Raw genomic sequence first — 26,048 nt, 5'->3', positions numbered from 1 at the left:
TGCAGGTAGCCCTTGTCCCCAAGGAGCCAACTCTGCAGCTTCCCTGGACCCTGGAAAAAGGGATCTGAGACCTGCTGAGAATGTAGGAGTCATGGATGCTCCCTGGGAATTGTGTGCAGGCCTGTAGGATACATGTGTGGTGATTGCACACCAGCTGAACGTTCAGCAAGTGGAAGCCGTTGCAGTTGACCTAGTTGAGTGCTTGTTGCCACAGCGATCTACGCGCCACGTGAGTGCAGTCAATGGCACCCTGCACCTGTGGAAGAGCAGAGATCTGCATAAATCCCAGCACTCTTGCTTCCTGGCTTTCCTGATCCCGGGCGAAATGCACAAATTTCTGTGCCTTTGCAAAGATGGCTTTCGTGACCTCCTTGATACAATTGTGTGTGGAGGCTTGCAAGATCCCACACAGGTCACCTGTGGAGCCCTGGAAGGAGCCTCTGGCATAAAACATGAGCGCCGTGGTCACTTTCATGGCCGCTGGCAATGGATGCCCTCCATGTCCCCGTGGCACCAAATCATGCAGTGGGTGGCATATGTGACCAACCAGTTCCCTAGACCTGCGCAGTCATCAGCCATCTGCAGGAATGACAAGCGCCGTTATAGGCCCTGGTCTGGAGAGGCGCCTATGCGTGATGGCTCCCTGTGGATCTTCAGCTGCATGCCCCTTCATCTTGAGGGAGGCGCTCCTCCCTTTGCTGAGCCAGGTGCCACCACTGCTTGCTTCTTCTTCCTCTCTGCTCCCTGTAAGCCATGAGGCACACTGCTAAATCACCAGGCCGTATGATCCTGATGTTGTCCTCCTGCAGGATGAAAGAGAGAGACATGTGAATTAGCATATGCACCCTAAGAACCTATCTTGGTTAAATCTGATGGCCCCTTCATGCATGAAAGAGAGTGCTGGGCACCACTTGAATGACCAGTGTGTGGTGCACTCATTGACTATCTGAAACACCACCAACTTCCGCCCAACTCTATCTGATCGATTGGCGGCAGCTTTGCCCATTGGACTGCAGTCTGTGCTGTCAGCTTAGGCGCAGGCATTCTCTTAACCCACACTGCAAGGCTGCACTGTTAGCTTGAACCTTGAAGGATACTGGTCCACATCTTAATAAATACATTGCAAGGGGCTGTGAGCACCTCTGCCAGTGACTGCACCATGGCCACCTTTCGCAAGGGGATTCTACAACTTGCCCAGTTGTCCAATTGTTCTGCTGCCCCCAAAGCGCACGTCAATTTGCAGTCTCCGCCCGAGCGGTATGGAGCATTTCATTACACTTTTATGCTTTTGGTTGCTTGAGTGGGCAGAAAAGCTTCGGAGGTCCAACTCTAAGCACGTCAATGAGCTGCTGCTGAACGGTCTCAGCTGCAGAAGAATGCTCACCTTTGACAAGCTCTTCCAAGTATGTGGCTGCTTCCCTCACACTCCTGTCCCTCAACATGTGCTTGTGAACTTCCTTCAGTCTGTGCTGCCTTACCCCCATATTGACAGGTGGAATAGACGCTCACAAACTGGTTTCATGATGGCAAAACCGATTTTTGGCCTTCTCGCCATACCCACCATGATGCCAGATGCCAGTGGGACCGGAAGATTCACTTATTGAGTTCAACAACTTCAGACCATGAACTCTGTCCTGCATTTTGATTTCTTACTCCCCAAGTGCCAGTCTGCATTTTGTTCTCATGTTTTTGCCTTCACACAACACTGACCCTTTCTTTGCTTTAACACATTCTGCTATTTTGTTTTCAGGCAGTGCTGATCTTTATTCTGCTATTAACACCTACTCTGAGCCAAAGTTTATACTATACTATCATTACCATTCTTTTGGTCTTGTGTTCCATGACATCTTTGTCATTTAATCTCCCCTGCCCTCTAACCTATCCTTGACCTTTTAGTTTGCTCCACCTGCCCTTCCCACTTTTACAAAAACATAAAACCCATCACATTTCTACCCCTCTCCAGTTCCATAGAAGAGTCATATTGGACTTGAAATGTTAACTCTGTTTCTCTCTCCATGGATGCTGCCAGACCTGCTGAGTTTTTCAGCATTTTCTGCGTCTATCATCATGCTTTTTTACTTAGTATCAGTGTGCATTTCACAATGAGCTGCGATGGTCATGATCTTTGGTAGCTACTAAACCCTATCTTAAAAAAAAAACTCATGCCAATTTGTGATAGGTGAGGGAGTGACAGACACTGAGACAGATCATAGAGAAAAAAAACTCTTCCATTTATATAGTGTAGTTCATGGCTTTGGGATGCCCCAGTGCACTTTACAGTCAATGAGGCACTGTTTTGCAGTGTAGCCACTGTTCTAGTGCAAGAAATGCAGCATTAGACTTGCACTCAGCAAAGTCACAGCAACAGCCATGAGATAATAACCCAGCCATCGGCTCCAGTGATGTGGGCAGAATAAAACAAATATGCAGAGTCATTGAGATCTGATTAACAAATCTAACTGCAACTTAAAACAGGGCGCACAGCAGTATGAATTTGAAGTTCCGTTTTTCCAAAGGCAAAAACATGAGATCAAGAGACAAACTGGCACTTGGGGGTCTTGTGGGGGTGTGGGGTGTGGGGGGGTGGGGGGGCGGTGGTGAGAAATCAAAATGGAGGGCAGAGTTCATGGCCTGAGCATTGCCTGTTTGCAAGCACAATTAAAGAGGGATTTCCCCCAAGTGCTAGTTTGTATCTTGCTCTCATGCTTTTGCCTTTGGAAAAATTAAACTTCAAATTACCTAATTGCCATGACGACACCCAACAACTCGATATTGATCTCAGAGATTTCGTGCCACATCACGAACTAAGATCCAGGAGCACTGAGATACATTATAATGAGTTGACTTTGTAATCAGGTCAAAATTACTACAAGCACGTACACAGTCTCCAGAAACCATACTCCTGACACTGCTGTCTGCTCTGTTTTAAGTTGCAGTTAGATTTGTTAATCAGATCTCAATGATTCTGCATATTTATTTTATTGATCTTAAGGTGATTATCTCCATACCTAATTATGTAATAAACTTGGCAGAAGTCCCTGCTTATGGCTAATGCCCTGAAAACCTTTTAATAAATGAACTTTGCTTCAAATGTCCTGATTTGTTAATACTTTACTTCAGGAACCTAATGAACACGAGGACAGCGTTGAAATCACACAGGTCATTCTTAACAACATTGTCTGTATTTAGATTTTCATATCTGGCATAGTTGAGTAACTGCGGTGAATATGAGAGTTCCCCAGGGAGAGAAAACAAAAGAGAAACACTCGGCAGGTTAGGCAGTGTCTGCGGAGAGAGGAAAAAGATTAACGTTTCAAGTCTTGTGGTCCTTTGTCAGAATCTGAAGATGAATAGCTGTCCATCAGGTGATGAATGATAATTCACTGACAGTGTCCAGCAAAATGAAATGAATATTAACAAGGGTTGCTGGACTTCCCATAGGTGGACCTCATGTACCTGACAAACTGGAAACTGCATCCATTTCCTATCCCTGCAGAGACCTCAAAGAAAGAAAGAAAGACTTGCACATATAAAGCACCTGTTACGGCCTCAGGTCCCCCAAATGCTTTAAAGCCAAAGTAAATTTTGAAGTGTCGCAATGTGGGAAGTACAACAGCGGGCTCCCCCAAAGGGCAATGAGATAATGATTGAATAATCTGTTTTTCAGTGATTGTGGTTGAGGGAGATGTATTGGGCATATGCCAAGGAGAGCTTCCCTGCTATCAGTCAAAATAGTGCCAGGGCATCTTTAACACTTTCACAAGATAGGGTAGGAGTGCCACAATACTTTCAGTGTCTGCACACTTTATTTCTCTCCAAGTCACTCTGAATGATAGTATTTTCAACATATCACCACCCACATCATTCAAATTCTGAATGAACTAACTGGATAGACAGATAGACAGACAACAGCATGACATACAAAAACTAGGCGTTTTAAGTCTGGAATCTACTCTACTTTCTGTCAGTGCAGCTCTTTATCAAAAACAACCAACATGCTCCAGAGTTCTCTTTCAGTTTCATTTTCTGCTGAACACACATCCTCTCTGTAGTAATTATGGTTTTATTTAGTGTATAATGTACCTTTAAGAAAAATACTTATTAAGAAAGATCACATGATCTGTAGTAACCAATAGGAGAGTAGTGTGAGCTACCTCAACAGTCCGTGTAGAGATAGAGTTGGAGTTGAAAGCACATGTGTAGTTGCTGCCCAGTATATTGTAAATAAACTTAAAGTTTCCACCCAAGAAGTATCTGCAGATCAACTCAATTGCTATTGGCACGACTCAGTCACCCTAAAATGCACTCCCTGCATTTTGGGCTCAAAGCCTCACATGCATAGCCATTTCTGAGTGAAATCATGTGCATTGATATGACATGGCTGCACACATTATTGTACTGCTGATAGTTTCAGGACCAGCTCAATGCTCCATATTTTTTAAATCTAATTAACATACCAAAAATGGCTGATCACCAAGGCAAGAAGCCCACCAACTGGATGATAATGCTGGAATTTCCCCAGCTTTGGTTTTATATTTAAATTGAACACAATGCCTTAATTAATATTCCTACATTAAACCAGATCTGTCTCTATCTACCTGAAGGTAGTGGCAACATCAGGGATTGTGTCACAGAAGATTACAGTAATAAACATAGACATAAATGATGCAACAACCACCTGCATTTATATAGTGCTTTTAATGTAGAAAAGTATCCAAAATTGCTTCACATTCCCATTGGCCAGAGGGGCAGAGCCACATTTTTCCTTTGGGTGACCATTTCTTTTTGACTGATTATCAAACCAAAAAAATTGACACTCAGTGGAAAAGTCTGGCTCTACCTCTGGACGAGGGAAATAGAAATCTACAGATCAAGATTGAAGAGTGTTGAATTTGTCCTTGCATTTTCTTTTACAGATAATTAGTTTGTGGCATAGTGATAACATTTTATTGTATTAACAATCTGTCTTATTGGGGTTCAGTCTAAAGCCTTAAAGTCCGCTCAACAGCTGAAGATGTAAACTGGTAAATTATGAATGGCCAATGCAATGGCCAGTTGCTGATCTACTTCAATCCATATAAACACTTAGATTTGAAACCAAGCTTACATGTGTTGTATGAAATTCTTTCCTCCCCTATTAAATGGAGCCATTAACCTGTTTAAAATCAATGAGACAATGCCTCTGTCAAAATATTGGTGGTGGTTGGCCGGGTGGGTGGGTGGTGGGGGGGGGTGGGGGGTGGTTGTGGGGGGGTAGTTGGAGGGGGGGGTGCGGAGGGGGTGGGTGCAGAGAAGGGATGTCAATAATTATTTGTACATTGATATCCACGACATAATGCCAACGTCTTCATGCAGTAACAGCAAAAAAGGTCTTTTATGTTAATTGTCTTGTGATGTAACATTTATGCCACTGAGAGAAACCATATAATTAATGACTCAGCTCTGTACCTCCATCTCTCTATAACTTTACAAACTTGAACTTGTTCAAAAACATTACAGTTGTAAAGAGTTTCTAAAGCATCTTTGAAATGGAGCATAATAGCTCTTTGTAAGTCAGCCATGATTCAGCTTCTGCTGTGCATGCAGCTAAAATTTAGAGTGCAGCTTCCTTTCTTGCTCGATAAGGACTCTAAATCAACAAGATGATATCTCAAATTGAAAACCTTGGCTCTCTCACTTTCATGTTGGGATGTCGCTGCTCCTGTTGGGCTTTTTCTTTGCAATAGTGTGTCAAATGTTAAACTCTTTTTTTTTCACCTCCTTAATCAACGCCTCAGCTTCTGCAAAAGCACAAGTGATCCAGAGACAAAAAGTCAATGAGCAGCTACAAGCTGAAATCTCTCTGACTTCTGATGGCAACTCTCTGCTACTGAATCAAAATGGCTTCAATAAATTAAAATCATGGCCAGGATTTTAACATTAGACCATAAGACCATAAGACATAGGAGCAGAAATTAGGCCATTCGGCCCATCGAGTCTGCTCTGCCATTCAATCATGGCTGATAAGTTTCTCAACCCCATTCTCCCGCCTTCTCCCCGTAACCTTTGATCCCCTTACCAATCAAGAACCTATCTATCTTGGTCTTAAATACACTCAATGACCTGGCCTCCACAGCCTTCTGTGGCAATGAATTCCATAGATTCACCACTCTCTGGCTAAAGAAGTTTCTCCTCATCTCTGTTCCAAAAGGTCTTCCCATTACTCTGAGGCTGTGCCCTCGGGTCCTAGTCTCTCCTACTAATGGAAACATCTTCCCCACGTCCACTCTATCCAGGCCTTTCAGTATTCTGTAAGTTTCAATCAGATCCCCCCCTCATCCTTCTAAACTCCATCGAGTATAGACCAAGAGTCCTCAAACGTTCCTCATATGTTAAGTCTTTCATTCCTGGGATCATTCTCGTGAACCTCCTCTGGACCCTCTCCAGGGCCAGCACATCCTTCCTGAGATACTGGGACCAAAATTGCTCAAAATATTCTAAATGTGGTCTGACCAGAGCCTTATAAAGCCTCAGCAGCACATCCCTGCTTTTATATTCTAGTCCTCTTGAAATAAATGCCAACATTGCATTTGCCTTCCTAACTACCGACTCAACCTGCAAGTTAACCTTAAGAGAATCCTGGACTAGGACTCCCAAGTCCCTTTGCACTCCAGACTTCTGAATTCTCTCCCCATTTAGAAAATAGTCTATGCCTCTATTCTTCCTACCAAAGTGCATGACCTCACACTTCCCCACGTTGTATTCCATCTGCCACTTCTTTGCCCATTCTCCTAACCTGTCCAAATCCTTCTGCAGCCTCCCCACCTCCTCAATACTACCTATCCCTCCACCTATCTTTGCATCATCTGCAAACTTAGCCAGGATGCCCTCAGTTCCTTCATATAGATCATAAATCGTAGATTAGTGCAGAGATCTTGATATAAGGCAGAAATGTATGGTGCATGGGTGGGCAACATGACTTTCCCTGCATTTTACGGTTTGCAGGCAATTAAGTGCTGCTGCCAGGGTTACCGTCCTATTAAGGAGAGCAGCCTGCCCTCAAGGGCTGCCAGCCCAATCAGAAGGCCTTAAACAATTGTTTTCCAACAACCAAAACCACCTTCCTTTGTGCTGGCAACATTTGTTCTGATGAAAGTCTATTGATCTTGATTGGTAAGGTCAATCTTCTGGTCAGTGTCAGGACCACTGTGTCTGACGCTGTGTCTTCCCTTCATACGATTTTTCTGTCCAAACTTCCGATGGACAGAACTCCCTCAGCACAGGAATCCACGGCGAGAGCAGCAAAGAGAATCTGTGCAGAATCCACACCCCATTTTTATGGCACTAGTTGCCGTGTTAATGAATAAGTGTATGAGTGAAAGGGTGAGTGAATGGGTGAGTGTGTCGCTGTGTAAGTGGATAGTTTGTTGAGGTAAGTGGGTAGGGTGGCAGCTGAGTGAGGTGGCAGCTGGATAGGGTGGCAGGTAGATAGGGTGGTAGGTGGGTGAGGAATGTAGGGTGGGCAGGTCGGGGGGGGTGGGTAGTCAGGGGGTCAAGGGGGAATCGGGGGGTTTCAATGTGAGTGATTGGGAATCAGCTGTATAGTTACTCAGGTAAGTAAGTCGGAACTGTCTGAAGTCTCCACATCTTGGGTCGTATACCCAGTCTCCGAGGATCCAGAGATCTGAGCCGACATTTCTCAGAATTTATGCCAATACTTGTCCCCAGCTGACACTTGTTATGAAAATGTGCTTTTAAAGATACAATTTCTAATTTTTCTTTTTCTAGCTGATTAAAAAAAAAACTGGACCCTCCAAAGATAATAGAAACTGTCCAGACTGCTACAATACACACAATCTCACAGACCACCAAGTGGGTGAAAAAAAAGACACTCAACTCCCTGGGGAGCATGAAAAACCCCATCCTCCTGTTGGCTTCACATCATTCTGAGACTTTTCAAATGTTTCTGAGATGATATATCAAAATGCAATTATCAGTTCTGAAACAATAACTGCAGCAGACATGCACGAGGAGAATCTATCTGGAATATACAGCTAGCAAGGCACTTTAAGGACCCTATACTAAGTAGGGAAGAGATCAAAAGACAATGCTGTACTAAACAGAGGCTGTTGAAGCTGTGTGACCTCTCTGTCCTTCTCTCTCCCTCCTTCTTTCTCTCTCTCTCTCGGAAGCGCTGCCTGGTTTGCAAATTAACCAGCCTGAGAAGAGAAATCTACTGTGATCTGAGACCTTTTGGTGAAAAAAATGTAGAAATCTGTTCCATGCAACTACACCCAGGATAACAACTGAACAAAGCGGCCACAACATGAAATCACCACAGAGAGACCAGCCAAGGAACAGCTAACTGTATACTCCTCTGTTTTAATTTTCATGAACTGTAAAAATATTATAAGCCTATCCTCTCACTCTGCCATCTGTACTGATGTGTGTGTGTGTGTGTGTGTGTGTGTGTGTGTGTGAGCCCAGACAAATGCATGTGACATTTGAATGGTGGCTGCGATTTACCTAGTATTTTTTTAGTTTGGGAAATAGTTTCAATGAACTTATTTTGTTCTTTGTTTAACCTAAGAAAACATGTCTGACTAATTCTTTACAACCTACAAGTGTAAATAGTGGGACTCTTACAGAATTGGCAAAGCACATCCTCTCTAAATTCACACAAAACCCTGTTACAATCACACCTGGAGTGAGAAAATAGGGGAGTCACTTCACCTTTCCTCATGTGGTGGTAACACACTGCAGTAACAGATATTATACTGCCTAATGTCATTGCACTGATGCATTTATCAAAGTAGTGGGCTGACTGCTGGTGGCAGGTATCCAGCTTAAAGTCTATCTTGGGTGTCATGTAAGTTACTATGTCTGTTTTGAGATGAAATGCTTGGAATAAGTAAGCGTGGCAAGGTTTTCAATCTTGAATATTGACACTAGGTCTGGAAAAGCTGTAAATTTGTATGTTGTAGCAGCTTTTATTTATTTGTTTACGCGATATGGGCATTGCCCATTCCCAATTGCCCTTGAGAAGGTGATGGTGAGCAGTAAATGTAGAGCAGCTCCACAGGCAACGCAACATGGAGGTTTGAACCATCTAACTGGTGTTACCAATTGGATTTTAATTTGTTCTTGAAAGTTTGTTGAAAGCAGTGAACTTGGCTTGCACCAGGTTTGGTGCATTGCTCCCTTTAGAGGAGGCCTTTCTTTATCAAATGGATTAACCTTCTTCACAGCCACCTCATGTAGCAGCCTATCCATCCACTCCATCAAACAGAAAGGACAGTGACACTCCAGTTTTTGTTCACAGGCGGCATTTCATGCATCCATATTAGGTTTTCCACCCTTGACCTAGTCAATTGGCGGAGTCCATTGTTAATTTTCACCCATAATCTCCCAGTCAAAGGCTGGCGACGTTTTACAATTAGTGTTGAGGGGTGCCTTGAAAGTCGGTATTCCAGCATTCCAATTTCTCAAGCTCTTTACCTTGTTTTTAAATTTTCACCAAAGCATCTTCCCTTTGGCCCATGATGCCACCACCAAACACATCTTCCCTTCACCCACCCTGGCGGCATTCCACAGGGATCATTCCCTCCGGGACACCCTGGTCCACTCCTCCATCACCTCCTATACCTCAACCCACTCCCACGGCACCTTCCCATGCAACCGCAGAAGGTGCAACACCTGCCCCTTTACTTCCCCTCTCCTCACCGTCCAAGGGCCCAAACACTCCTTTCAAGTGGAGCAGCATTTCACTTGCACTTCCCTCAACTTAATCTACTGCATTCGTTGCTCCCAATGCGGTTTTCTCTACATTGGAGAGACCAAACGCAGACTGGGTGACTGCTTTGCAGAACACCTTCGGTCTGTCCGCAAGCATTACCCAGACCTCCGTGTTGCTTGCCATTTCAACACTCCACCCTTCTCTCATGCCCACATGTCCGTCCTTGGCTTGCTGCATTGTTCCAGTGAAGCTCAACGCAAACTGGAGGAACAGCACCTCATCTTCCGACTAGGCACTTTACAGCCTTCCGGACTGAATATTGAGTTCAACAATTTTAGATCATGAACTCTCTCCTCCATCCCCACCCCCTTTCCGATTTCGCCCCCCCCCCTTTTTTTCCAATAATTTATATAGATTTTTCTTTTCCCACCTACTTCCATTATTTTTAAATGTATTTCCATCCATTATTTTATCTCTACCTTTTAGCCTTTTTTGATTCCTTCACCCCACCCCACCCCCACTAGGGCTATCTGTACCTTGCTTGTCCTGCTTTCTACCCTTAATTAGCACATTGCTTAGATAATATCACCACCTTCAACACCTCTTTGTCCTTTTGTCTGTGACATCTTTTGGTTATCTCCACCTATCACTGGCCCTCTATCCAGCTCTACTTGTCCCACCCACCCTTAAACCAGCTTAAATTTCACCTCTCTTCTATTTTTACTTAGTTCTGTTGAAGGGTCATTCGGACTCGAAACGTTAACTGTGCTCCTCTCCGCAGATGCTGCCAGACCTGCTGAGCTTTTCCAGGTATTTTTGTTTTTGTTTTGGATTTCCAGCATCCACAGTTTTTTGCTTTTATCCCCTTTGGCCCTTCCTGAAGGTGCCACATAATAACCTAGCACAATTTCACCAATATTGATTACCATCCTGCAGTCCATCAAGTACCCATTCATGACACACAACACACAACAGTGAACGAGGCCATTTGTTTGTCAGCCCTTCATGTTGAAACTTAATCCTGTTCTTACCTGATGTTCATAAGTTGCATACTTCTTATAAGGGGTCACAATGTAAATTGGGAAACTTGGATTATTTTCCCCTTCTCTAATTCAAAGGACTATTCAGTCAATAGTATTTACTCCACTGCTTCTCCAGGAGAATGAGCCAGACTGTGGAACAAATCTGGGTATTCTGACACCGAGCAGAATCTTGTTGTGGTGTCTAGGGTTGCACCTGAGAGCCAACAAGAGACCCGCCTCTTTTTGGGAAGGCCCACTGAACCACAGGCCAATCAGGCAGTGGCAAGGCCAGCAGTGGGCTTTCCTCTGGAATCAAGACACGGGGGTGGAAGTCCCACCTAGTCAGAACTGCCTGCCAATCAGAGACTGGCAGCTCGTGTTCAGCAGCGTACTGAGGAAGCTGTGGCTGCTGCTGGAAGGTCACCGCCACCCCCCACCTGACCCTGGCGTCCCAGGATATGGAAGACCCAGGCTATAGGTAAGTAATGTGGGGGAAGAGGGCAGTTCACAGGGTAGGCGTTACAGGGAGAGGAGAGCATGGGGGCCAAAGCAAGGGCAGGGGGTGGCTGTCAGCAGGCACCCCCTTCCCGACGTCCAGTCCCTTTGATCGAAGGACACCACCTCCTCCCCCCACCCCCGGGGATGACCAGTGGCCTACACAGTTTCGACTTTTGTTGATGCTGGCGAAAGACCCACTTGCAGCTGGGTTAACCCCTGTGGTGGCGGGATGAGGCCCTTAAATGGTCATTAAATTTCAACTTAAGGGCTTCAATTGGCGGTGGGGTGGGTAGGTCAACCATGGGCCTTCACCCTAGAACTTAATTCTGACGAAGGTGGAAAGGTGGCAGGGTTCAGATACGTCACTGCCCCAGCTAAGCAGCTGCCCTTCCCAATTCCAAGCTTGCCACCAGTGAGAGCAGAAGAAGATTCTGCCCCATGTTGCTGATCACTATTTCTTAAAAAAGAATGTTGACATGTTTTATTTTCCTGGGCCTTAGTTTTACCTTCTATTATCAGATAGAGAACAATTTGAAACATGTGAACACATGTACAGTATGGAGATAATTTTTATTATGTGAGAACTAAGACCATTAAAAGACACAAAAGCAACCTTACAATTTACAAAATGAAAAGATAAATCACTCATTGGAGTGTAACTCAAAAACATTGTGCTATTGTAGCATAAATGTCTTATAAATCTTCAACTGGGACAGTCTGTTGAACCAGACAGATTGCATCTAAAAGAAACATAAAGTAGATGTGTGTGTACATGCATGTATATGCTTCCTAGCAACATAGCTCGATTGGCAGTTTGCTTATACTGAAGTAGAAGGCTGAAGCAAGAAAGCCCCAAAGTAAGTTTCATATTCACCTTCTGAAATATGGGCGTACAAGTGTTTGGGGACATCAACGTAAATATAGTCGTCAGCATAAAGCTGGAAAGCTCCAGCCTTATAGGTTGAAATCTTCAGAAAGTCATCATTCTTCATTTGAGGCCAAGCATAGCTTTTTAGCAACTCTTCTGCCGCAGGGTAATGGTTGTTCTTCTTTGAAATAGTAGCAGAGAATTGCTGAGAGAGTTTGGAGCAGTCTTGTGAACATTTAAAGGTCACCTGTGCGTAAATAAAGTAGACACCACTGGTGGGAATCACCAAATAGCCAGCTTCATCGTACTTCATGTCAGATGTTTTGAAAGCGTGTCCTCGTCTGTGCTCAAAGCACAGGTGGTCTGAGGTATTCTGGAAACCTGCCGTAGGAAAACAGGCAAATGATTGACTTGAGTTTAGAAAAACAAAAGATTAAGAATAACACAAAAATAAGATGCATGTTTCAGTTTGTTTCTAGAAGACCAAATAATGTATATAATCAGATTTGTAAAGTCAGACACAAAACTAAGTAAGGAAATCAAAAAGGAAATGAAATGACTCAGTTGCTAATTGGGTCAAGTATATACGGATACATGCTGGTGGTTCCACTGTGGTGCTTAACAGAATGAAAATGGAACAGTCAGTTGCATGTTCCTGCCCATTTATGAGTGTGGGTGCCCTTCCCCCAACCCACCACCAGACTCTGATAGTCAGCCTGTGAATCCTTCCACTGCTTCACACTGTTGTCCTGGGGAAGGGGGGTGAAGATACAAAATCAACAACTTTGCCCACAAATAACCAAACCAAATCTCTAGATTATTGTTCCATGCTCAAAGCTTCTTGGACTGCTATCCTCTTCAGGCAACATTTTTTCCATTATCGCATCCTCTGCACCAATTGCAGCTGCAGAGGATAACTCTCAACTCTCTCCCAAGGAGTATTTGGTTCTCTCAGTCTATGGAGGGCATTCACCTCCACAAAATTGGGTGAGATTGCAGCAGGAAATGTCAGAATATTTGGGCAGTGAGCACTAGTGTTGCCATGCCTGCTCCTTCCTTGGCCATGTGCATTTTCCTCTTTGCTGCTTCAGTTTCCATTGCTTCCCAGAGCCGGCATTTGGACGTTGTGGGTTGCCACCTCAGTCCTCCTCCTCGCAGAGCCAGTGGTTTAGGCTGAGAGTTCCCCCAGTGGTGGTAGAACCTCTTGTAGCAAACTCTTTCCTCTCCATTTAGCCTCAGAGACGTATCTGCTGAAGGCCTCAGACTTGGCCAATTTTGGCAGGGCTTCTTCCCCTTCCTCTCCCCCACACCGCCCGCACCCCACACCGCTACCCCCCGCCCCCAGTTCTGGCACTGAAGTTTCTTCAAACACACTGGCCAGCTCCTTTTATGGCAGGGTCCCACTGGGACCCTGTTTTGTACATAATGAGTATTGGACCAGGAAAATGAGCTGAGCTAAAGCAGATACCAAGAGGTGAGCACTGCTGAAACTCAACATTAAAGAAGAAAATCCACCCTCCCCATCCCCGATTACTCTGTAACCACTGATTGTGTTACCAACTGATAGGGGCAGCTCTATGTTGAATGAGGTGTCCTAATCTCAGTTACTCCCTGCCTGTTTCATGCATCCAATATTTGGGGGAGGGGGGAGTTCTTCTAATCTCGCATGTGAATTTTAAATTTCCCTCCTTTAAATTTGTTCCAACTGTCAAAATCAAAGAACCTTTTTTTTCACATTTTTAACAACTCTCTATCTCAGCATTTTAAAGACCAGAATAAAAAAACAGCCTGTTGTTCTGGGTTTATCTGTTTCAGAACTAGTTGGAACATATATTTGACTTTCATTTTTCATGTTTGTATTCATTTTGTTATAACTGTAGGCCCAAGTTCCTCCAGTTTGTTGAATATCACCTGTGTCACTGTCACCCACCAGTTGTCCCCTATGAAGCTGTAGTTTAGTACTGACCTGCAAGCGCTGTGAAATGAGCAATTGGCTTCTCTGGTTTCACCACTGAGCTCTTAAATGTCTCACTTCCTGTGGTCTGAAAATCTGAAAAACCATGTTTTAACATTGAACATTTGCACAATCTCTGGACGCTAATCCAACAAAAGGAACTTCTAGCTATGTTTCACAAAATCTTCACACTCAAGCAATTATTTTCTAACAAGTGCTGCAGATCATCTCTCAATAATATTATCTCATGTCTGTGGTCAAGTTACTCAATCGCTTATGCCATTTCTATGCTGCACTTCAGAATTTAAAAATGTAAACCGTATATAATAAAACAAAGGTATTTTATACCCATTGACATTTGTATAAATACATTTTAATAGTTAATTTTCAAACAGCTTTGTTCTTTATGAACTATTGTGGAAGTATCTATGTTATGTAACAGAATAAACAACTGTTTGCATTATTTAGCATGCACATCAGTGTGGTATAATTGCACTGAATCCTATGCTACTGACTAGAATTTTTTATAACTGGAAATCAGATAGGCTTTGAAGTTTATCTGATAAATAGCAAGCTTGTTATTACTTACACTGCTGCAGAAGCCAAAAACCCACTGCCATACAATGTGCTCTCTTCTTCCCACCTAGTGCCTAAATTATTCCTGTCTCTAAACCTTGATTGTAAGCGTGTTGGCTCATTCCATCAAGTGTGGAGAGGTGAGCATCACATTTGAATCAGTTACTCATTTCGCACAGGTAATTAGTACTAATTTAAATATAGCATAAATCTGAGACAATAGAATGTATTTTTACTTACTGGAAATGGTGGTATTTTTCATCTTTGCCAACAATTCGATACTTATGTCCTTTAAAACAAAAGGTCACGTTTGTTTTAAATGATGTCTTTACTTGTCCACGTTTTTGACCATTTTTTTCACAAAAGGGATTTAGGAAAGCTGCATTTAATGTCAGGGCTTTTATAACCAATGAGTTATTTTTTAAAAAAGAAACATTTCGATATAAGGTCGTTAACATAGTAATCAGAAGTTGATCCTCGCAGTGACCAATCGGTAAATAATTGTTAGTTTGTCTGGGCATTTTGAAACAGCCTGTTGGAAAGCCTTTTGAACACTAAGTCATTGAGCGGGTCAGGCGTTTTTAATATAGTTAGAGAGGTTCTTAAAAGTTGGAGTGCAGGTGTCAAAAATAGCAGTCTGGCCTTTGGGTAGGGCACAGGCAGCTAGGCACCAGCAGGTTGCCAAGTGAGAAATGACTGCTGAAAGACTTCAGGACAGAATACAGAGAGCTTCAAGGGAAAAAAGGCGGCACAATGCAGTGGAACAGCATCATATGTTTTTTATTTTGTCCCACTGCATGAATAAATGTTTCACCGATTGAACATATTTGATCACATTGCTTGCTCTCTGTACATATCACCTTACTGTGGAATAAAGCAGCCTATTATTTAGACCAACTTTCACCTCAGCCTGTTTTCAGAGAGATTGCAACAGACATGGGCATCCAGTGGAGACATCTCCCACCTTCTGCTGTTGCACAGCAGATTTATGGCAAAGTGAGTCAACTCCCAAAAAGTTGAGGCACACAACAGCATCCGCAGTGCACCTGAAATGTGTGGCAATTCCCTTACTTAAATCACCAAGTAAATATGTCACCATTATCTATGTTCTCCTTCAATACAACCGAAAGCTCTGAGAGTGTAAAATGATGCACTCACCTCCTTTAGCGCGTTGATGTAGAAAAAGACAATGTAGCACATGGCTGCTATTGCAAGCCACTGCAGAATAATAAAAGCGGTGAGAAGCAACGCGCTGCAACTGTGCTTTCCGGCAGGTGTGTACTTGGAGTTCCTGCATGCCAAGTCTTCTGGATCTGTAGAGGTTGGTTTCTGCATTTTGAAAACACCACTATTCACTTTTTGAGACTTCAGTCACTTTTCTGGATCGCTTACTTCAAAGGACTTTATATACCTTGAGCAGTGTATGACGTGCTGGAACACTCCAAGCCGGATTTTACCTTCAACGAATGAGTAAAATTTCAATTGCTGAGGAGATTAGATTATCTGTAAAGATGCACCAATAGTGGTGGCAGTCATTGTGATCTAATCTTGTTTACCTGGGGTAAGTAACTCCCCCATTTCTAAAAATGATAAATTTATCATACTATGACATTGATTTCAGATGTACAATGTTAGTGGTCCCCCTAAACCTTTCTTCAGTAGGAAAAATAGGGAATTTTCCCAATAGTCATGAAATGCTTGTACTCTTTTAACAAAAAGTATAAATCCTGTAACTTAAAGTAAAAGTCAATAATGTTTGGAAATGCAGGTGTGTAATAAATAATGTGAAGGATTATACTGGCAGATTTTAAGATTGTTCCATTTTTTAGCCAACATTAAAATAACTCTCTCTCAAATGTTTTAAATTGTATGTGTGTCAATTCCCATATATCTTCAGAATACATGTTTGAAATCAAAAATGAGTCTCCACCTCAATATCATTAGTTGGTATCCCAATCTGACATGGGGAAGAGTAATAGTTATAACATACTGACATTGATCTTGGCCTTCCAGTTCTTCCTCTCTATTTGACCCACATTCCATCGTGGGAATATAGCTGCCAAGGTCACCTGTTGCAGGCCAGAGGCCAGACTGCATGCTGCAGGTTAAACTCTACCCATGAGTAAAGGTATAGGAGATTAATAAAAATAATCAAGTTTCCAGTTCTGTCTTTTTTCTATTTTAAATTCCTTTGTTCCCCTTTATAATGGGTTTATGTTATGTCAACTGATCAACCTGTTTTGTATAATCCGCCTAATGGGTTCTCACAAATTTCTCAAAATGCTCTCTGAAAGAAAACCGTACATTGAATTTTATTTCCTTAGTATCTAAAATTTATCATTTACAAATGAACGGTTTAAACAAAATTTTAAAATATATATTTCATGATAAAATTATTAAAGTTATTCATAGAATTGTCTTCTAATCTCTTCATTGAAAAGTTTACTTGACAACCTAGGTCTCTCCCAAAAACCTGCGATTAGATTAGATTTTTTCTCCAAGGAATATGATGATAATGTGATGTGATGATGATGTAAACTGCATCAAGATTGGGCAAACTGCATATCCTCTGTACTAATGGAATATTTTTATTTTTATTCTAGTAGTTTCTGCATTAGAAGCCAATTTGTACATAGCAAGTACAAACTGTTTTTAATGATGTTGATTAAATGTTAGCAAGGGAACCTGGAGAATTTCCCTGCTGTTCTTCAAATAGTGCCACGGGATTACCTCCCTTCACCTGAGTGGACAGACCAGAATTGTCCATTTCTGTTTGCGGCAGGCATCATAGCGGGTGGAGAGGAAAATATCGGGAGATCGCAAAAATCGGTTTCACTTCGTTGTAAAAACAGTTTGTTGTAAAAACAGTTTGTGATCATCCACTCCACCCGTCAATGGTGGGCTGCGTTTCCCACCACTGCACATCAGGAACCCAATTTCAATACTTTAGCATCTCATTATAAACCCTGCTCGCCAGAATCATCCCCCCACGCTGGATCATCCAGAATCACGCCAATGTGTTTCACAACTGTACATAAGCGACATACGAGCTGCACTTCGCTTGTGACTTTGAGGTTTGTTTGCCCACCTTTCTTTGGGCAGCACTCACAGTCATCAGCGCCAGGCTTCACAGGCAGCACCACATCATTTTTAGGGGGGCTCACAGGCAGGTCTCTACCTACCAGACCAGCCATAAGGTGGGGGTGGCTTTTCAATGGCTGCAAGACTAGGGCTTGCTTAGGGAAGGAGAAGAAGTGGCCTGAGGCAAAGGAAGAGGCTGCAGAGTGAAGGGGGATATCCCAGGATGTGTGTGGGGGCACATGTTGATCTGTGCAAGTCGGCTCAAGATGGTGAGGGGTGAGGAGGCAGTTCTCCAGAGGAGATGAGGCCAGCTGGAGATGTGAGGGTGTGTGCGAGAGAGTGAGTGGTGATGTCCCTTGAGCTGGCAGTGAGTGAGATGCCAATAAATGTGTGATGGGCTTGTGAGTGCGTGAATTTAGAGTGATGAGATGGTTGCCTTACCCTGGTTACAGGGATGAGATCATTCATCCTCTTTTTGCACTAGATGGCCAAACTCTTCTGTGCAGCGTTGGCACTGACCACCGCTGCCACCGCTTCCCAAGCTGGAGTGGTGAGATTGCTGGACCTCCTGCTGCCAGAGCGGGGTGGAGGACATCATAGCTGGCCTCAAAAGCTTTCTGGTGATGGGTCACTGAACTCTTCTTGGCTTTCAGAACCATGTGTTCACTGGAGCAGTCCAGGGCTGCCAGCATTGAGAACTGTGTGCACGGCCGCAGTGTAGATATGGCACCCAGAGTGAGGAAATGGCAAGATAAAGGCAGGTGACTCAGAGGCTGCCTGCCAGTAATATGGCGTGTTTCCTGTGGCTGTATCATTAATGAGGTGGGAATCGGATGATACAGCGCGAAAACCTACCTTTGCGGCCGGCGAGTAAAACGTTTTTTACGCTTGCTACTGCGCTTAGTGCAAACCTGGGACAATTCTGCCCAAGGCCTCAGCTAAACACCACCACGTCCAAAATATGGCACTCCCTCAGTACTGCACTAGCTGGCCTAGATATTGTGCCTCTGAAACGGAGCTCATGCCATGACTTTCTAACTCAGAGGGGAGAGTGTTATCACTGAACCAACATTGATATTGTAAGATATCAACATTAGCTATGTATTTCTGTATTTAAAAGAGAAATCCTCTTTGCACATATGTGTGTCAGCTTGTGCTTGAGAGAATGTGGAGAAACACGGGCTACTGATTACAAACCTGGTCTAGCTTTACACCAATAAACATCAGAAAGTGCATTAAGGTCAGAGAGAGGCAGACTTTTATTCGTTATTGCATTTGCGCTCATTTTTCACAAAATATGAATTTTTAAGCAAATAAGTCAACATACCTGTTTATCATCTGTATTTGGTTGACATGGTATTTGGTAGAATAATCTGATAATCACCTGTTGACAGTTACAAAATTTTAAGTTGCTACCAGCTATCAGAAACAGTGAGGTACACACAAAATTTCTTATCTTACTTTTCCAAAGTAAATAGTGCAGCGGGAATTGAATACAAAAGTAGGGAGGTTATGGGCAGGATTTTGCCCTTATCGGGCGGGTGGGCCCAGGAGCAGCCGTGAAACTGACCGCCACCCGCGATCGGGCCGCAACATCAATTTCACGCTGGCTGGCTGGTCAATTACCGGTTAGTCAGTGTGAAACGTGTGCTGCAGTGCTCAGCGCTGCTGGGGTGGGTGTGGGAGGAGCGCGAGTGTGTGCGCAGTAAAAGCTCCCTGAGCTGCCTCAGGGAGCTGAAGATTTTTAACAATAAAAATAAAGATTTATAAAATAATGAAAACACGTCCCCTCATGTGACTCTGCCACATGAGCAGGGACATGTTAAAAATTAGTGTTAAAAGCTTTTATTTATTTTTTAACCACTGGTCAAAACCTCATCCCGCCCTTGGATGAGGTTTCACCAAAAATGCAAAGGCTGCTTGGCCTTATTACCCGCCCGCCAACTGAACGGTTAGACAGGCAGCGAAAAATTCGACTCAATTAATTGATTAAGGACCTTAATAGGCCGCTCAATTGGCGATGGAGGCATCTCTCGAGCACCTGCCAAGCGAAATATTGCGAGAGTGCGCATTGATGTCAGGACGCTCGCCCGCTGTCATCCCACACTATTTTACTCTCGTCCTGGTCAGGCACACACCCACCCAGAGAGAGAAAAATTCTGCCCTATGTTTCGGCTGTACAGGGCATTAGTGAGACCACATCTGGAGTACTTTGTACAGTATTAGTCTCCTTATTTAAAGAAAAATGTGAATGCGTTAGAAGCAATTCAGTGAAGGTTTGCTAGGCGAAGACCAGGAACGAGCGGGTTGTCTTACGAAGAAAAGCTGGACAGGTTAGGCTTGTATCTACTGGAGTTTAGAAGAGTAAGAGGTGACTTGATTGAAACATATAAGATTCTGAGGGACCTTGACAGGGTGGATGTGGAGAGGATGTTTCCTCATTTGGGAGAATCTAGAACTAGGGATCATGATTTCAAAATAAGGGGTTGTTCATTTAAAACAAATTAGGAGAAATTTGTTCATTGAGTGTTGAGAGTCTTTGGAACTCTCTTCCTCAAACGACAGTGGAAGCAGGATCTTTGAATATTTTTAAGGCAGGGCTAGATAGATTCTTGATTAACAAAGGGGTGAAAGCTTATCAGGGGTAGGCAGGAGGTTACAATCAGATCAGCCACAACCTTGTTGAATGGTGGAGCAGACTTGAAGGGCCGAATGGCCTACTCTTGCTCCCAGTTCATATATTTGCATTGAAAACATAAACTGAATTTTGAGCATTCTGATTGCCATTTGTATTTTGTGAAAAGATAGCAATAAAGAAGTTTCCATCTTATAGTTGAGAGACCAAGAAAGATAGAAATAGAGAGAATCAGGCAGAGATATAATGGCAAACCAAATTTAATGATTATATAGCTCCCTAAGAAAATCAAAAAAACCGTGCAATCATATATTGGACTTCCCTCTCCATATCCCATTGCTATGAGACCACTCCCACTCCCCATATTGCCGACTGACACTAGGGCCAGGATTTTTCAAGGAAACAGTGGCCTCACCTGTCGGCTGAAAAGCCAGGGCAAGCCCGCTTTTATCAGGCCAGGAAGCCATGACCAGATTATACGGTCCTCAAGTAGTTAACTGTCTCAGTCCATGGCTTCCACCCCAATGTAGGAGGATGTCCTGCCTCCAAGAACTGCCAGTCAATCAGATGGGAGCGGTGGCCACTCTTGGGACTGCAATTGTTCCTTGATGAGGAGCCGTGGAGGACACTGGATAATGGGATAAGTTGGGCCAGCTTTGCCGGCGCCAGTCAAGCAGGCCATGTCAAGGGGTGAGGTGTTCGTAATCAAGGGGCAAAGTTGGGTTGTGCAGTTTTGGCCCTTTCCATTGGGGACGGGGGCCTCCATTTGGCAGAGGGTGTCTAAACAGGAAGGCATGCCCTGCCACCGCTCCACCGCCACACCACCCCCCGCCCCCCCCCCCACCCACCCCGTCTACCCCCGCTACCACTGTTGTATTTTATTCAGATCTTCATGGCGAAGTAGGTTGTGTGGCGCAGTGGTCTCGTGGTGAAGGAGGTCCTGTGGTGCTCTGGGCCAGAAGCTCTGGCTTCAAAGCTCACTTCAGGATTGATGACCATGATAGGTACATTAATAATGTGGTCAAACAGCTTGATTATCAGCCTGTATATCCTTCCAATAGGCCTGAGAGCAGGAAGAGCGGGAGAGTTTCCTGGTCAGCCATACTGCAGAAGGCAATGGCAAACCACTGCAGTACTTTGCCAAGCATAACCATGGACCAATCCGATGAAAGTCCATGGTCACCAATGCCCACTTAGGACATGGTACGTGAAGGGGGGAGGAATTCCTCATGCTCAGCATCCTCACTCCCTACTTCACCAAAGATTTATCTTTATTTTTCTGATATCTGATGATGCAGCTCAACTTAGGATCATCTAGAAGTCACTGTCACTATTTGCATCTTGGATGCATAAGATCTTTTTTGCTTTCTTGAAATTCAGTAATCGGGAGAATAAACATGCAATTGAGTCATGGCTCAGACTATATTGGACAGGTCATCAATGATTCACAGTAATAAAGGCTGTGGTTGCACACAATGACGTGATACTTTGTGTGGCTTAATCATTCATTGACTTAACTAGTTGAGGGTACCATTTTGTTACAATTTCAATTCAAGCTGACCAACACCGTTATTCTCCAAATTTAGATTTGTGGAACATCGACAATAATTATTTGATAGAGACACCATAAGATTGGACACAGACTAATGTGTACTGGCATTCCAAAAGAAATATAGGGCGGAAACAAACCAGATTTGCACTTCAGTGCGGTAGTGGGCAGTTAAAGCATTTCATCTGCCGGTCGCAATGGCAGGTTTTCACACCGTATCATCCCAAACCCGCCACCTTATTTATGTTTTCTCGGAGAACACACCATTTCCATGGCGGATGGGTTCCGATTTTCCCACCTGTCATCACCTCGCTGCTTCATCACGCTGGGTGCCATATCTAAAGTCCAGCCTTGCACACAAATCTCAGTGCTTCCAACCCACGGCTGCTGCAAAGAAGATGTCTACGAAAGGCAAAAAAGCTGCAGCCCCAGGTTTAGTGATGCGTCACGGGAACACCTTTCAGATGCTGTGGAGGCCCGCTGCGATGTCTTCTACCCCCCACTCTGGTCACAGGATGGGCGATGGCGTGACCAACCAGACTTGGGAGATGGTGGCCAGCGCCAATGCCCTGCAAAAGACGACAGCCACCCAGTCCTGCTACAGGATGAATGGTCTCATCCGTTCCACCAGGTTAACTCACTGTCATCACTCTCAACTCACAAACCCATCACACATCCACAGGAATTTCACACCTCAAGGGACAACACCGCTAACTCTCACACACACCCTCATGTCTCCATCAGGCTCATATCCTCTCGAGCTCACATCCTCAACCTGTCCATAGTGCTGCTCACCACACAAACATTCTATGCAGTGCCATGTGTCCTGCTCACACTCTCTCCATCTGTTTTCAGGCAGGAGAAGCTGGCTCAAAGCAGCAGGGAGAGGTCCCAGACCAGGGGTGGAGTGGCCCACATTAGGCCACTCACTCACTGAGGAGCGTGCCATCATGCTGACTGGTGAGGATATGGACTGTGCCTGCATTGACGGTGAGGTCAGTGGCGAACACCCACCTAAGGATCCTGCACCACATCATCCCTCCCGAAACATAACTGTGAGTGCTCTCTCCCCTGCTTTTGACTCTGCTGCCATGCTTTTTTAAAAATTCATTCTCAGGATGTGGGCTTTGCTGGCTGGGCCAGCATTTGTTGCCCATCCCTAGTTCCCCTTGAGAAGGTGGTGGTGAGCTGCCTTCTTGAACTGCTGCAGTCCATGTGGTGTAGGTGCACCCACAGAGCTGGTAGGGAGTTCCAGGATTTTGACCTAGCGACAGTGAAGGAACAGTGATATATTTCCAAGTCAGGATGGTGAGTGACTTGGAGGGGAACTTCTAGATGGTGGTGTTCCCATGTGTCTGCCATGTGTCTGCTGCCCTTGTCCTTCTAGATGGCAGTGGTCGTGGGTCTGGAAGGTGCTGTCTAAGGAGCCTTGGTGACTTCCTGCAGTGCACTACCTATCTCTACTTTGGTTCACAGGGAACTCTGCCAAGGGACCAACACCCTCAGCCAGCCAGTCCCTCAGATCCATCCACATTCTCATCTGCAGCCAAGAGGACTCCTCCAGTGAAGAGATGGAAATGAGCCTGGAAGACCCGTCACCACAGCAGTCAGCCCACGAGTTGATTCTGGAGGGAAAAGTGTGTGTGTGGCAGAGACTTTCACAGACTTGTGCACAGTACTCTCCCACGTACACAGATCCTTCACGTTTCACACTCATCTCAATGTCCTGCTGGGGTTCACTTTCAGTTGTCCATTTGAGCTGACACACCCTCTGATCAAATTCCCAAGCAGCACTAGATCTCGCCCACCATGACTCTTGTTTCACTTCCGATTTGGAGAGCGTGGTGCTAATTTGGTTTTACTTTTGCTCCCCAGTTCCTTAACCACACCCCCACCCCCCCAGTCACCCATTTCCTCTCCCGCATCACATTTGACCCCCACAGCATCACATTCCACCTCCCCACCGTTACCTACCAGCCTCAACCCTTTTCCTTTGGGGATGTCCAGGTGAATGTGCACATTCCCTTCCTTCCTGAAAATCCCACCCCCATCCACATTCACCTCCCCGACCTCCTCCTTCCCACTTCCAGGGTCTGTGTCTGCCTCGGGGGTCGCCACCAGCCACCCTCGCTGTCCTTCTGTCGCTACCGTTGAACCCACGGCCTCCCACCCCACCGCCTCAATGCCCTCGGTCATTCTCACCCTTCCTCCATACCACAGCCACCCTCAGTTCACTCTCCAGGTGGCAGGCATGGACCCATCCAACCCCTTCCATGCATGTTCACCTGCACTCCTTCCTCCCTCCGCACCCCTTGCCCCCTCCGTACCCCTCCCCCCCAGAATTCCCCCCACACCCCCTCTCCCAGCCCTCCCACCACCCCCCAACCCAGGACTTCACCGCCCCCCACTTAGTCCCTCCCCCTTCCTGACTCCTTCCTCCACTCACTGCCTCAGCCAACCTGAGTCCTTCCCTATCCTGGCTCTCTCCTCCAGCCTTAATTCTTCCCCCAGCCTTACTCCTGTCCCCTTCCTGACTCCTTCCTCCCCACACCCCATCCTCCCTGCCCTCTCCACACTCTTTCTTCCTTTACCAGCCCCCATGCACCCTCACCTCTGTGCACCCCTTTCGCACCCCCCCCCACCCGGCGCCCCAAGGCATCCTCTCCCCTCCACACCTCTTCCTCACCCGCCCCCCCCAGGCACCCTCTCCCGTCCCCCCTCCATATCCCTCCCTCCCCCCACTGGTACCCTCCCCTCTCCGCACCCCTTCCCTTGCACCTTCCACCCACCTTACACCTATCTCCCCAGTAGCAGTTTTCTCCCCCGTTACCCCCTCCCCTCCTGTTCTCACTCGCTCCCCTTCGACATTCAATCTCCCCCCCCCCCACCTTCAACCTCAACCCTCCCGACAGCTCTTGTTCTCCCGGCCAATCCTAGCCCTTCCTCTCCCGTCTCCTCGACCATCACCCATTGTGAGCATCAATGATGACTCTCCAACTTCCGTGAGCTGCTTCGCAGCAGAAGCCATTACCATGAGAGTTCACCCAGCATGCCATGGACATTCCTACAGTGTGCTATTGCTGTCGGGCTCCAGCATCTTCTACTCCTCGAATGTCCGCGATGCGTGCAAATCCCTGGCAGGTATGTCCCGACTTCTGCACGTAACAATTGTCAAGATGTGTTCTACACCAACGTGCTTTTCAGCCGACATGGACGGACTATCCAGTGGGGTTGGGGGTGGGTGGGGGTGAGGGGGGAGGGTGGCGCTATTCCCACGGGCTGGCCTAATAATAATATGCAGATGTATTACAATGAGGATCCCGATGTCCGATGACAGGAAACGCGGCCCGCCATCGGCAGGCCAAGCAGACAATCGCAAACTGGTTTCATGCCGTCGTGAAACCAATCGCGCCAAATTGTCCGCTCATGCCACCGACATTGGCGGGCATGGAAAATCACAGCCATAGGCAACTGAAGACTATCAGTCTTACTTCAGTTCTGTGTAAAATAATGAAATTGATTTTCAGGAGTAAACATGCAGATTATCTGTGCAACAGAACATAAGCTACAGTGAACATCGCTTTAGTATCGCATTTGATCAGTCTCTGATTTCCTAAAAGAAGTGATAACCCGAGCAAGTGCAATAAGCACCATGATGACTTCCAAATTGCATTTGATAAAGTTCCATACAAAATTTATTGGGTTTACAAACCTCAATGACCTGGATTCAGAAATTCAATGCATGTTAGCCAAATTGGAAAGAGGTAAACTGTAAATTACAGAATGATGTCAGCAAAGGAAGTGAGTGGTGAGTGCATTAGCAGATAAAATTATAATGCAGACCAATCTGAAGGAAAAATCATGAATTGTGTTAAAATAGCTACACTTGAAAATGAAAGAGACCTAGGATGCTGAGACTTGGTGCTCAACATATCCAAACCAAAAGCCCAGACATCAATGAAGCCAAAAGGAAATTGGAACAACTGAGTCAAAACAGTGCAGTAAGTTAGAGGAAGTCATGATGGAACTGCACAGTTGTCTGGTCAGACCACACTTTGAGGACTGTATTGTATTCTGGTTGTAGGAAGATGTTCAAGCGCAGGAAGCAGAGCAGAGAAGACCAATGGGGTTGGAGCTATAAGTTATGATG

The sequence above is a fragment of the Cetorhinus maximus genome, chromosome 10, assembly GCF_964194155.1.
Source record: "Cetorhinus maximus chromosome 10, sCetMax3.hap1.1, whole genome shotgun sequence".
In the NCBI taxonomy this organism is placed as follows: domain Eukaryota; kingdom Metazoa; phylum Chordata; class Chondrichthyes; order Lamniformes; family Cetorhinidae; genus Cetorhinus; species Cetorhinus maximus.
This window is presented reverse-complemented; position numbering follows the sequence as displayed.